Source organism: Callorhinus ursinus, unplaced genomic scaffold (assembly GCF_003265705.2).
Source record: "Callorhinus ursinus isolate GAN/ISIS: 27379988/994484 unplaced genomic scaffold, GSC_fseal_2.0 scaffold2, whole genome shotgun sequence".
Taxonomy (NCBI): domain Eukaryota; kingdom Metazoa; phylum Chordata; class Mammalia; order Carnivora; family Otariidae; genus Callorhinus; species Callorhinus ursinus.
The window spans coordinates 34,150,610-34,162,208 of record NW_027397064.1 but is presented as its reverse complement, the minus strand read 5'-3'; the positions used below and the strand labels follow the sequence as shown (position 1 = coordinate 34,162,208).

General features: G+C 55.0%; 1 protein-coding gene across 8 annotated transcripts in view; it reads right to left on the bottom strand.

Annotated features, from left to right (window-relative positions):
• Positions 1 to 11,599, bottom strand: part of SATB2 (SATB homeobox 2) — a 252,709-nt gene that overhangs the window by 184,281 nt on the left and 56,829 nt on the right. For 2 of the 8 annotated variants that reach the window (XM_073880605.1, XM_073880612.1), the window contains exons 1-2: positions 7,700 to 7,781; positions 3,450 to 3,531 (exon numbers count right to left, since the gene is read on the bottom strand). The gene's annotated coding sequence lies outside the window, so the exon portion shown is untranslated. Of the gene's footprint in view, positions 1 to 326; positions 995 to 3,449; positions 3,532 to 7,105; positions 7,240 to 7,555; positions 7,570 to 7,699; positions 7,782 to 11,599 lie in introns of those variants that run through there. The other 6 variants (XM_073880604.1, XM_073880616.1, XM_073880632.1 and 3 more) reach the window with 4 other exon arrangements.

Below are 11,599 nucleotides of genomic sequence, written 5' to 3'. Positions count from 1 at the left end.
TGATGAAACGGCACTCACATTGTCACTGACATCCCCGAGAAGCAGGAACCCGGCACAGCAAAGTGCGCTAGGAATCCTCGCGGGCGCTCTCGCCGTGGGAGAAGCCGCGTGTCAAGGAGACAAGGTGGGGGTGGCAGAGGGGAGGTGAGAGGAGAGATGAGAGAGATGCGCAGACCGAGCGGGAGGGCTGCGGGCGAACATTCCGCCCGCACTCCCTCGGCAGCGCTGTCCGAGAGAGCGACAGCTGCCGGGAGGGACCTTAGCCGGACCCGGGGCTTCCCCGAACTCCCAAGCTTGGAGTGGGAGTCCTCGCCCTGAGTACTTACTGCTCACGGTCTGTCTGTAACTTGGCTGGCTGAGGCTCTGTCCATGGAGCAAAAGTAGAGAATCCAGGGTGGAAAGTTTCTGGTGCTTTGCCTTGCAGTGTTCTCCTAGGCTTCTTTCCTCTTTACTCCTTCCCCTTTTCCTCTTTCCCAGGTCCTAACGTTTAAGGTCCTGGGTCAGGGTGTCTTCTAGTGCAGAGATGGTTGTTATGATGATGATGATGGGGGGGGTAGGGGGAGGAGGAGGAGGAGAGGGAAAGGAGGGTTCCTCCAAAGGGGCACCCGAGCGAGCGGGGGAGGAGACGGCGGAGGAGGGGAAAAGAGAGAAGAAGGCTGAAAAAGCCTTTTCACACCTTCGGGAAGGAGACCCGTTCTGGAGAGAAAGGGCTGAGGACTGGGAGGAGGCGGAGGCGGGCCGGTGCTGCCGCTTCGCAGGTCTGCTAGTTCGCGAGGAGGCGCGGCCGGAGCCTTAGGGCCGGTGTCACCGAGAGCCGAGAAGGCACTGGGACCCGGGACCGCGCGCGGGAGGAAACGCGGCGGCCGCCCAAGCTGTCACCTCCAGCCTCTCCCCTCTCGGCCGCCGCCGCCAGCAGCCGGAGCCGGACTCACTGACAAGCCGCAGAGAGAGATACACTGAGAGGGAGATGATTATTAGTTGCGTTGAGTCATCAGGCAAAGTGAGTCCTTTTGGGTTGTCCTCGGTTTCCGATTTCTCCCCCTCCCCCTTTCCGTCCCCAGATCTAGCGCCTTCAAAATAATAATTTGGGGTGGGGGTAGGGGAAGTCTCTGGGTTATTTCGGGATGGGGGTTGGGGGGGGAAGATCTAAACCCAAGCCAGACTGGTCCACCGCAATGAAGGAGGAGAGTGGGGGGCGGGGAGGAGGGCTGGGGAGGTTGCGGGGGGAGGGGGGCCCCGCCTGGCAGGAAATTAAACATCAATCAATCAATCGCTGTGAGCCCAGCGACCCAAACAGCGGCGGGGCTGAGAAGGAGGCAGAGGGACTGGCGAGAGGCGGGTGGGAGGCAGGGAGGAGGGTGGAGGAGGAAGGGGAGAGTCGGCTGTAGCAGAGCGGTGTGGCGAGGACCGCGCGCGTCGGGAGGCAGAGGACCGATGGCAGAGAACCGAGTGCCGCGCGAGGCGGTGGCCGAGGCCGGCGGGTGGGTGCGCCCGGGTGCAGGCGGGCGCTGAGGCTCGGGTATGGTCCTCCTCCTCGTGGCGGGTCCGGGGCGCGGCCGCCTCGCCCGGCCCCGAGGAGCACTCGTCCCGGCGCGGAGGCGGCGGCGACAAGGCAGGCGCTGGTTGCCTCGTTTTCCGGCGGAGGCGCAGACCGACGCGCAGTAGGCAACCGCGGCTGCCTCGGCTCCCGGTTCTGCTAACTGCGCCGAGTACTTTCGACTTTGGAGATAGGAGGGCTATCGCCTCCCCCACCCACCGCCTCCGCCCACCACCCACCGCCTCCGCCCCTCCGAGCAACTTTTCCCGATGCCTGTGAGCTCCCCCTTCGCGCGGAGCCGGCCGTCCGGGCCCGCCGCGCCGCAGCGCGCGCGGGGAAGGCCGCTTCTCTCTCAGAGCCGGCGCGGCCGTGGGTCCAGAACAATAGCCCGGGTGTCCTGAGTGGCAGGAGTACCAGCACTGCCCGCCGGGCTGCGGGTGGGACAGGAGAGGGGGCTGCGTGGGGGGCGCAGGGCGGGGGGCATCCCTGGATGACGTCCCTGGAGCGCTCGCAGCACCGGCGACATCTCGAGCAGCTCCGCCCGGGCCGCCTGGAGGCCGTGACGCGGAGGCAATGAGGGCGGTGGGGCTGCCTGTCCTCCAGCTGCGCGTCTGGGACTCCTGGGACCCCAAGCGGCTCAGGCACTAGGCTTCGAGTACGGGCAGAGTGTGCGGTGAGGACCCGGTCTCCTCGTCCCGGGGGAGGCCGCGCGGGGGCGTCCACAGCAGGTCCCGCGACGGTGTAACTGAGCCACAAACTTTTGCCGACTCCCGCGGCCGCAGCCGCCCGCAGCCCTACTCCAGCCGCGGTGCTCATTTAAGGTGGCGCAGGCACTAGCGGAGCAGGCCGAGCTCCGGCCGCGCTTTTGTCCCTAAGGTCCGGCTTGGGCGCGGGACCTCCTTAAAGAAAAGCACGTGGGTAGGGGCCGCGGCCCCCGCAAGTCGCCTGGGGCGCCGGCTTACACTCTTGGTCCCGAACTGTGGCGGGAAAATGAGGACGCGTCCCCGCCCGCCTTGAGGCCGGTGAAGCCCCTCTGCTGGCGGTACCTCCAGTCTCTACCGCGCACCTTGTGTCTCCTTCCTAAACCCCTGGACCCGGAGAACTCCCCACCATCTCGCTGCCTGAGCCGCCGGTCCCCCTTAAGAAGTATTGGCTGTACGGCGGCGCCAGAGGGCCAAACTAAATTCGGTTTTGGGAAACGCGCTTCGGGGGTAATTCTGGAAATCTCGGGCCGGTGCACAGACTGCGGGAAGCCGCCTCAGTCTAGTGTACCCGGAGGTAGGCCGCCATCTACTCGCCGCACCTACGCGGTGGGCGGCGTGCGCGCAGTCATCCCCTCAAAAGCAGAGGCCTGGGAGGCAAGGAAGCCTCTGGAAGAGAAAGGGTCCCAGAAACTAAACCTGCCCCGGCCTAAGTCTCAACGCCCAGATCCCGGAGAACCCCCGCACCCAGGCGCCGCCCACCAAGTTCCAAAGCAGCCCGTGGCCACCCGGGAGGCGGTCGGAGCCCAGCGGAGAAAGGAAGCAAGCTTGATAGTAAACCTTCGGGGAGCCACCCTGGGAGTTTTAGGCAGCATTTTCCTTTCCTTGTTTTTTTATTCCCCAAACCCCATCTCCCCTACCTCCCTGAACGAACGGGTTAGAGAAAATGCAACAATTCGAAGTCTGTGAGAACAAAGTGGCTCAAGTAAACCAACTCGTGGTGGTAGCTAAAAGGTTTTTGGCTGCAAAGAAACTGTAAGTTTGATCAACAAACTTTTTTTTTTTTAATCTGTACTTTCACGTCGGAATGGGAAGGGGGTTTTGCAAAAGGCAACTACCACTGTCAAAGTTTGAGCCCGTTTTCAAAATGGGGAGAGGCGCAATTCTTATAAATATCTTAACAACGATAATAACGCTGTTTCTTTCCTTACCTTGGTGTTGAACTGCAGAATCCTCCTCCGGATCAGTGTCCAGGAACTTAGAAGAAATGGTGATATTAGGACTTCAGTACTTCTGGAAAAAAAAAATGCAAATGGTTTAGCCAGGATCTTTCCTGTCTGATTCGTCACTATTATTATATCTGATGATGCGAATGGTTGGAGCGATTCAATCTTAAGTCATTAATGAGCTATTTTATAAACACCACTGTCTGAAGATCTTCATTTACATTTTGCGAAGGATCACTTCGCTAACCTCACATGCTTATGTCAACAGCATGATTATGGGACTTCAGTCACACTCTTATAAACAACACAGCGGTATTGTTAATGGGTTAATATTTTATAAAGTGTAAATATTTTATTATGTTTTGAAGGGAACTATTGATTCTAAATTATTAAACCCCTGAGAAGGGTGATTTAAATAAAGTATACAATTAAGTACAATTAAATGTACATTGTGGCTATTTTCTTTTCAGACTCTGCACCCTTTTAAATCAATTGATTTTCTCATTATTAGAGTTTCTTCTTGTCCGTTTTTGATAGTGAACAAAACTATCATTTTGGTCTAAAGAACTCTATATAAAGGTGCGTTTAGCATAAAAGAAAATATCGGAAACTATGAGTTATTACAAGAAATGTATTTTGAATATTTGCAGATTTATGTTTATTAACACATTTTACAAATTTCTTTCGATTTAGAAAAGGAGAATTCTAGTAAATTTTGTGATATATGCCCGGTGTGGGTTATTTTTTTTCCCCTTGAGTTTTGTCCCTAATAAAGGCCTTTTCTGTTTCAAATTACATAAGCTTTTTACTGCACGATTTTTGTGTTGACCTTAATTCAACTGAAGTAAGCAATTATTTTCACCATGTTTAATTTTGACAATAAGAAATTTTAAATAGCATTTTTATCTTTTGCTTAAGACTTTCTAGTTTTTAAAACAGTAAATAAATTATGATTCAAAAGTTTTGTTTGGTTTCGTTTTATATTCCTCAAGTGGTTTATTTTCAAACATTTTTAAAACAATCACACTCAAGAAAAGAATTGGTTTTAATTACGTTTGTGTTTTTTTTTTAATAATTTGATCCAAAACGCATTTTTGTACAGATAGTTTGCTCCAGTGCTCAAAGCATAAAGTTCATATTGGGGGACGTTTTTATCCCCCAACTTGCTTCTCACTGACGTTTCTGTCGGGAATCTACTAAGACATTTTCCCCTCTCCTCCCCCACACCCAATTTTTTTCATATGTCATTTAGTCAAAGGTCGCCTGTCTTTCATAATCACACTGAGATTTGTTATTTTAAAAATCAACGGATCTTTATGCGCTGGGCTTAAATATGCATGTTTTTGCTTATTTTCATGTTCTTCCCTTTTCTCTCTATCTCTTGTCAGGCCTTTCTTCTCCTTTTATGGCCTGCACTTTTAAATGGCAACATTTCTTGATTTCTCTCTCTGGACACCGAGGTTTCTACTGTGCTAGCTCTTGACTGTGGCCAACCTTCCTTCCCCAATGACCGCGCAGGATGGCCTAGGCCCGACTGCCCGGGCGTAGGGTACCGGGTGCCGGGCGTGGAACGCCGGCCCTCAGCCGGGCCACCCACACCTCTGAGGGCCCAGCATCCATCACCGGGCTTCCTGGATTTCAAGTCTGGTCGCCCAGGCAAAGAGGCCCTCCCGGCGGTGCGCTGCCTCTTAGAGAACACGGGAAAGTTATGCCGCGTTTTCCCTCCACTCTCGCACACACAAGAAAAACTCTACGGTTATTGCCAGCGTCGAAAGCCTTCTATGGCTCCTAGGAACCCACGCAGGCCTGCCTCTCCCCCTCTCCGCGCCCCCCCCCCACCCGGGGCTTGCTCTGCTGGGGGCAAGAGGAGGGCGGGAGGGAATCGTTTCTCTCAAACGAAGCCCACACCAGTTCTGAAGCCAATTTCCGCCGCGGACTGTCCGGGGAGAATTAGGCGACCAACATTTTCACGGACCTCATAACTGCCCCAGGCTTGGATTGGAAACTGCCTGTGCCAAGGAGACTGGGGCCCGGGGCCAGAACGCCCCGAGGGGCACGCGCCTAGAAGGCAGATCAACTAGGGTGGGCTTCGAGCCCTTTCCCAGACTGCTCTGGGGCGTCTGGGGACTGACCAGAGCGCAGGGGGCGGGGGACACTTACTTCGTTATCCGCACGCCTTCCTCGTTGGCATCAGAGCCGGACAAATCCCAACCCGCGCCAGGCAAAGATAAATTACTCCTGGCTCCCCCAGCAGCTCTGGGGCCTGGGCGGGGGCGGAGCGGTGAGGAAGCCGTCGGGCCGCCTAAGGTAGGGGTGGTGAAGGTCCTGCACCCATCCTCAAATGAACGAGCCCCTGCGGCCCGGACAGAGAGATGAGTCCCAGGGAGACGACTGATTGCAGATGCGTGGTGGGCAACTAGCTTGTGTTAGTGAGCTGAGCGCCCGGGAAGTCGGAGGGTCTGAAACCAGGGGAACAGACAATGCAGACGCCCAGAGGGCGGGAGGGGACACGCGAAGGTCGGCCCAGGACCTGCCTCAGTCGAGGACTGGGAGCTTTGTGCACTGCGGTCCCAAATATAGGGGATGGGAGAAGGCGTCGGGGGTGGGCAGTGTCTGCCCTGAGTAAGGAAAGCGAAGGGACATGATTTGAAGGTAAGGGAGACTTTGGTTGAAGGTGTGCAAGTGCTTCCTCCGCGGCCGCGGGCTGGGAAGCCCAGGAAGGCGGAGGGCCTGCTCCGAGCACAACTCCAAGGACACATGACAACGCCCCCAGGCTCTTGGATCCTTTCACTCCTTTTCAGAGTCTAGAGCTTAACAGCGGGATCTCCTGCAGCATCGCAGGCAGAGAATGACTGCCCTGCCAGACTAGTTCTTTAAAATAGAAATCGACTTTAAACGACCAGTGACAAGGCTATGGGGGACAGAAAACGAAACACCAAAGGAGCTGTCGCTGCCTCCCCGCCCCCACCCCGGGGCGGCCGGGGTTTGAGCCCGGAGTCCCGCTCCCGACCCGCAGCGTTTTCTGTCCGGAAACACCGAGCAAGGAGGACGGGTCTGTCCCATCTCTAATCCCGGGGCCCAAGGTAGCGGCGAAGAAGCCCGCGACCTCGACTCATCCTTACGGCCCCGTCGCCTTGGAGCCCGGTCACCGCCCGGGTCGCAGACCGGAGATAAGGCGTCCCCTCCCGACAGCGCCACCGCGTGGGCTGCGACCGAAACCTGCGGCGCCGGTTCAGTCCGCTGTGTCCGGGAGCCCGCCCTTCCGCGTCGCCTCACGTCCGCGGGTTAAGGATGCGGCGGGAAATGGGCAGGTCCCCGGCCCGGGTCACAAGCGGACCACCCTACACAAAAACCCACCGGGCAAGCAAAACCTCTGCGGCGTCCCAACCCCTTGTAATGAGAAGCATACCTGGGAATTCCAGGCGCCCCACGGGTGCCTTAAACTACAGGCAGGGCAGCCTGCGTGCTGAAATTTGCGCCCACCCGTAGCAGGGGCGAGCGGGCCCAGGAAGCCGGGTCCCAGGCGGCCGAAGCTCCAGCAGCTCCGGGAGCCTTTAGCGACCCTGGGCCCGCGCTGGTCTAGAACCGCGCGGGGGAGAGCGAGAAAGCCTTCTGCGGGACCCAAGGTGCCAAGCACTTACTGGGACCGAGGACGAAGCGGGTAGTCGGTCTATTTGGCGGTCCAAACCCTTCTGGAATGTCGAGGAATCTAGAGGGTTTCCTGGGCTGGTGACTCTCCTGTTCTCTCCGTCTCACGAAGCCCCACGGAAGCTCTCTTAGTCCGTCAAGGCTTGACCCCCGGGTTAACTCCCGGGTAGTCTGTGCCCGCGGTGTTCTGGGGCTCGGTTCTTCCCGGCCCCGCCGAGCCTTGCCTCCGGGCCCGCGGCCAAGCCCAGCTGAGCTAGGCATCACCTTGAGCTGCCCCAGCGCTACGTCAGATTTGAGAGCCCCCGTGTCGTTCTCAGAGGACTTCAATGGGTAGGTTGGGGCTTCTTTTTAATAAATTCAACAGTTCACACGCGCACGCACACACACATTTTGGGACTGTCAGCTCCTGAAAGGGATGATGACCCAGAACAATGTAAATTCACCTGGTACCTATCCAATTACAAAACTCCTAGCCCCACACAAAACAGAAGTGAGCCCTGGAGGCCTGAGCGGTCACGCCTGGCGGCCGCCACCAAATCCACCCTTACAGGACGCCAGCCCAGCGGGGAGAGCAAACGCGCTCTCGCCGGGGCCGCAGGGGCCGGTGCCCAGCCGTTCCCGCGGCGGAGCAGCTCCGCCAGCGCGCTGAGTTCTGGTGCCCATTGTCCGCCTGGCCTGCTCACCCACACCTCATCATTGGCTGTGACCTGTTCGCTTCTAAATTCTAGTACCCGTCGGCCACGCGGAGCTATCGCCAAGCATGCCAGGCCCGGCACTCGTGCCAAGTGGCTCACCTCAGCTCGCCGTGCCTGCCTTTGCCCCTGGTGCCAAGTGCCGGGCGAGAGGCGGCGGGTCAGGACGCGGACGCCGTCTGCTCACCTCCAGGAGCCGACAGTGGGTGCCTGCGGCGTCGCTTGGCCAGCCCTGGGGCTGATTTAAATAACTAATAAGCTCAGAGAAATTTTACGAGGGGAACTTTTCCTTTTAGTATCAATAAAGCCTAGTAATTGGGTTCGTTGGTTACCTAAGCTCGAGTTTCCTAGTCTGTCTCTCTCTCCTCTCTCTCTCTTTCTCTCTCTCATTCAAAAGCAACGTTTAAAAAAAAACGGCAACTGTGTGCATTTGTGTGGGGTGTGCAAGTGTGAATATGTGAAAGAAGTTGTTTGTTTCAAAAGTCCTTCGCCTGGAGAACAATCATCATTGTCGCTCTTGTGGTGAAGAGTTTTGAAAGGTGAACTGTTGTTATTTCAGAAGAAAAAAAATGTTGACAATTCAAGTATAAAACAAGGGAGAGAGGTTTCTAAAGATTTTTCCCTTTGGATGTGACAAAGACATTTGCAATGCTTCCCTAATAGTTTGCATTTTAATGAACTTTTACTACATTTTGACTTCAACTCCTGGATGGTAGTGGTATCGGTTGTTTTCAGTAGACTTCTATACTATCATGCACTCCAAATTTTTGTTTAAATTTTCTAATCTTTTTGGAAAGCATGTTCTTAGTCATAAAGAATTTTTCCACCTGGGAACCATGCCTCAATTTAAAAATATAAAAGACCTTTCATGAATAATAACTGCAAATAGCCCATTTGTTTCTGTCCACGGAGTTGTTGGCGTCTATACAAAATCTCAAAAATCTAAAGGCAATTCTAAGCATGTTTCTCTCCAATCATACACACACACACACACACACACACACATATATGTTTTCATTTGCTGTATGGAAGTAAAAAAATCTTTTAAAAGACTTTTTCGAAAAGCATTATGCTAAAATTTAACTGAACTTAAATTCGCTACCAGATACAACATAACTAGTGCCTGCCAAAGTCAGCCTAACGAAATGAAGAGTATTTCTGAATCAGATTACTGCTGGGGTCAGAAGCTAGTCAATGAAAAGCAATGAGAATTCAAGTTTGCAAACCATGGAGGGTGGAGGAGGCAGCTCCCCAAGTTCCCAGGAACACACCCAAACCTGTGCGCTTATATCTTCAGTGTTTACATATCATGGAGAACTTCTCCTTTTCACTTTTAGTTAGAAAATCGATGAGCTCCCCCTTCGTTCGTCTTGTTTTAGGATGTGAGACCCAAAGTCAGCTCGAGGGTCGCTTTCTGCCAGGTAACTTCCGGAGGCCCAGAATTATTCGGAGATAGACTCAGCCCTTTGCATATTCCAGGCAGAAAGGGTGTCTAGCGGGCCCTTCCCAACGCCGCCACTTCCCCAAGCTCTTCTCCGCACCCGCGGGCTGATGGTACCAGAGCGCCTGACCCTCATCCAGCTTCTTGAGATCGCACCACGGTGTCGGCACTCGGCTGAAGAGGGAGTGAACCTTGAGCTATGGGTGTTTACTCCCCGTTTCCCGCTTTCCCAGAGGGTTACGGACAACTTCCCTTCCCATTTGCTCCGGCTGAGCTCCTGTTCCCACCCATCCTCTCCAGCCTTGCCATCACCAGGTTCCTAGTGCCCCACCGTAGTGGCTCCGTGCTAAGGGCACTCACCGCGGCCGCCCCTTGTCCCCCACACTAAGTTAAGGGAGGACGTGTCCTCTCGGCGCTGTCCTCCGAGTGCCAGAAGTCGAGAACAGTGGCAGGGAAAGATGGAAGGATTGGAAAGGAAAGCGCAGGGCTGAGTGGGGTAACTCAGAGCCTCAGCGATGAGTACCTCAGCCTCCCCAAACAACCTGGGGCCTCCCCTTCCCTCCCTGCGCTTCCACTGCAGGTCCCACCCTGGTCTGCCGGTCCCCATGGAGCTGCTCCATCAACCAGGTTGTCCCCTGGCTTTTAAGGATCTCCCCCTATCCCATACCTTCTGGCTGTTTCGAGTTTTGGTTTCAGTTAAGCTGTTTTCTAAGTCGTAGAAGCTCCACTTTTTTTCTTTGCCTCATTTACACTCCTTTCTTTAAAGAGCATCCCTCAAGACTAGCTTCTGCCAGACCCTGTGCAATCTCCCAGAGCTCTATGTGCAAGAGGAGAAGTGATTTGTCTGTTTACAGCAGGTTTAATTAAGATGGTTATGTGCCGTGAACTCTTCGGGGCCCCAATCAATGCATTTTGATTTGGAAAGTCAAATAGAATCACATCTTACACTTGTGGGTCCGCGGTTGGCCGCCCACGCTGGAGATAGACGCTCTTGTCCGTCTACACCCGCCTCACTGGACCTGAATGAGTCTCTCCCACAAATCTTGTCACCCTGTTTGTTCCCATGACCCCCAGCTGGGTCTTCCAGCAAGATCAAGGCCTTCCTGGTCAGGGTAAGAAAGGTTGAACACCCAAAGCACTCCTGGGGCACTTTAGCTGAGGAGCCAGGCCCTGGACTTCTGTGGATCCAGGGTACCAAAGTGCTTCCTAGTCCCAAGCCCTAGTCCTCCGTTCTCCTTTGCCCCAACCTGGCAGAGAAAGCCAGGGAGGCAAGACTTTCCTTTTCCCTAGTTGTGCATCCAGTATCCTATCTCCCCGCAACTCTCCGACTTAGGTGCTGGGCTGCAGCAGAAGCCTTTTTCTAATTTGTCATCATTGGAAACCTCAGACAATTGAAGTGTAAAACTTTAAGGGCTTCCAGGGTTATGATGACTTCAGGAGCTCAATGGAAGGGGGTGGGAGGCTGAGGATTGGGGACAGGGACTCGCAACAGACATCCCAATTTGCTCTCTCTCCTGAACTTTCCTCCCTTGGCAGCCTGGCTGCACTAGAGTGAGCAGTAATCCACCCTCCCTCCTACCCCCCCCCCCTCTCCTCCCCCCCCCCCCCACCCACTTTCCGGAACATCCCGCCACTTCTTCAGCCCTCGGCAAGGAAAGGGGGCCAGCATGTCAAAGGTCACTCAGCCTCCTCCCCTCCCCTGACGTTGTCCAGCTATCCAGGACTCAGGGGCCAGAGCCCTGTGTTGCCTGTGGTAGTCATCATGACGCCTGTAGGGGGTGTGTGCACCTCTTCTGCTCCTCTCCGTACCCTACCTCCAGCCCCCAGCAATAGCACCCACGTTCCGCCACCCCTGCGGTTCTGACCCCCGGAAAGCTGCGGACCTGCCACTAACTTCATTGTGCCATCTATAATCGATCCCCTCGGTTTTCAGTAGATTTGGAATCCAACAAGGGTAACCATATATACATATAGATAGGATCTGGGGGACTTGAAACATTCTGAGCATGTCTGCGGGGGCGGGGGAGGGCGTCTCAGAGGAGTTGTCCTGAAAGCTGCTGGGAGCAGTCACCTTTGCTGTCGCCAAGGCCTTGACGGGGTCGACTTTGGTAGGCTGTATGTGCTAGGGCTCCCAGGGCAAACCACCTCCTTGGCCTCCTGCAAGCAGGGCAGAATTAGGTTGGAGGGTCAAGTTTTAGGGCCCTTTTAAAAATTTTTTTATTTCTGTAAAGGACTAATTCCGGTACTAGAGGGGTGCAGCAGTTGGCCCCAAAGTAGCCTGTGACTCCCCCCTCCCCCCTGTTGTCAGGCAGCAGCAGGTGACAGTCTGGCAATAGCTCTGGTAACGCTGCCTG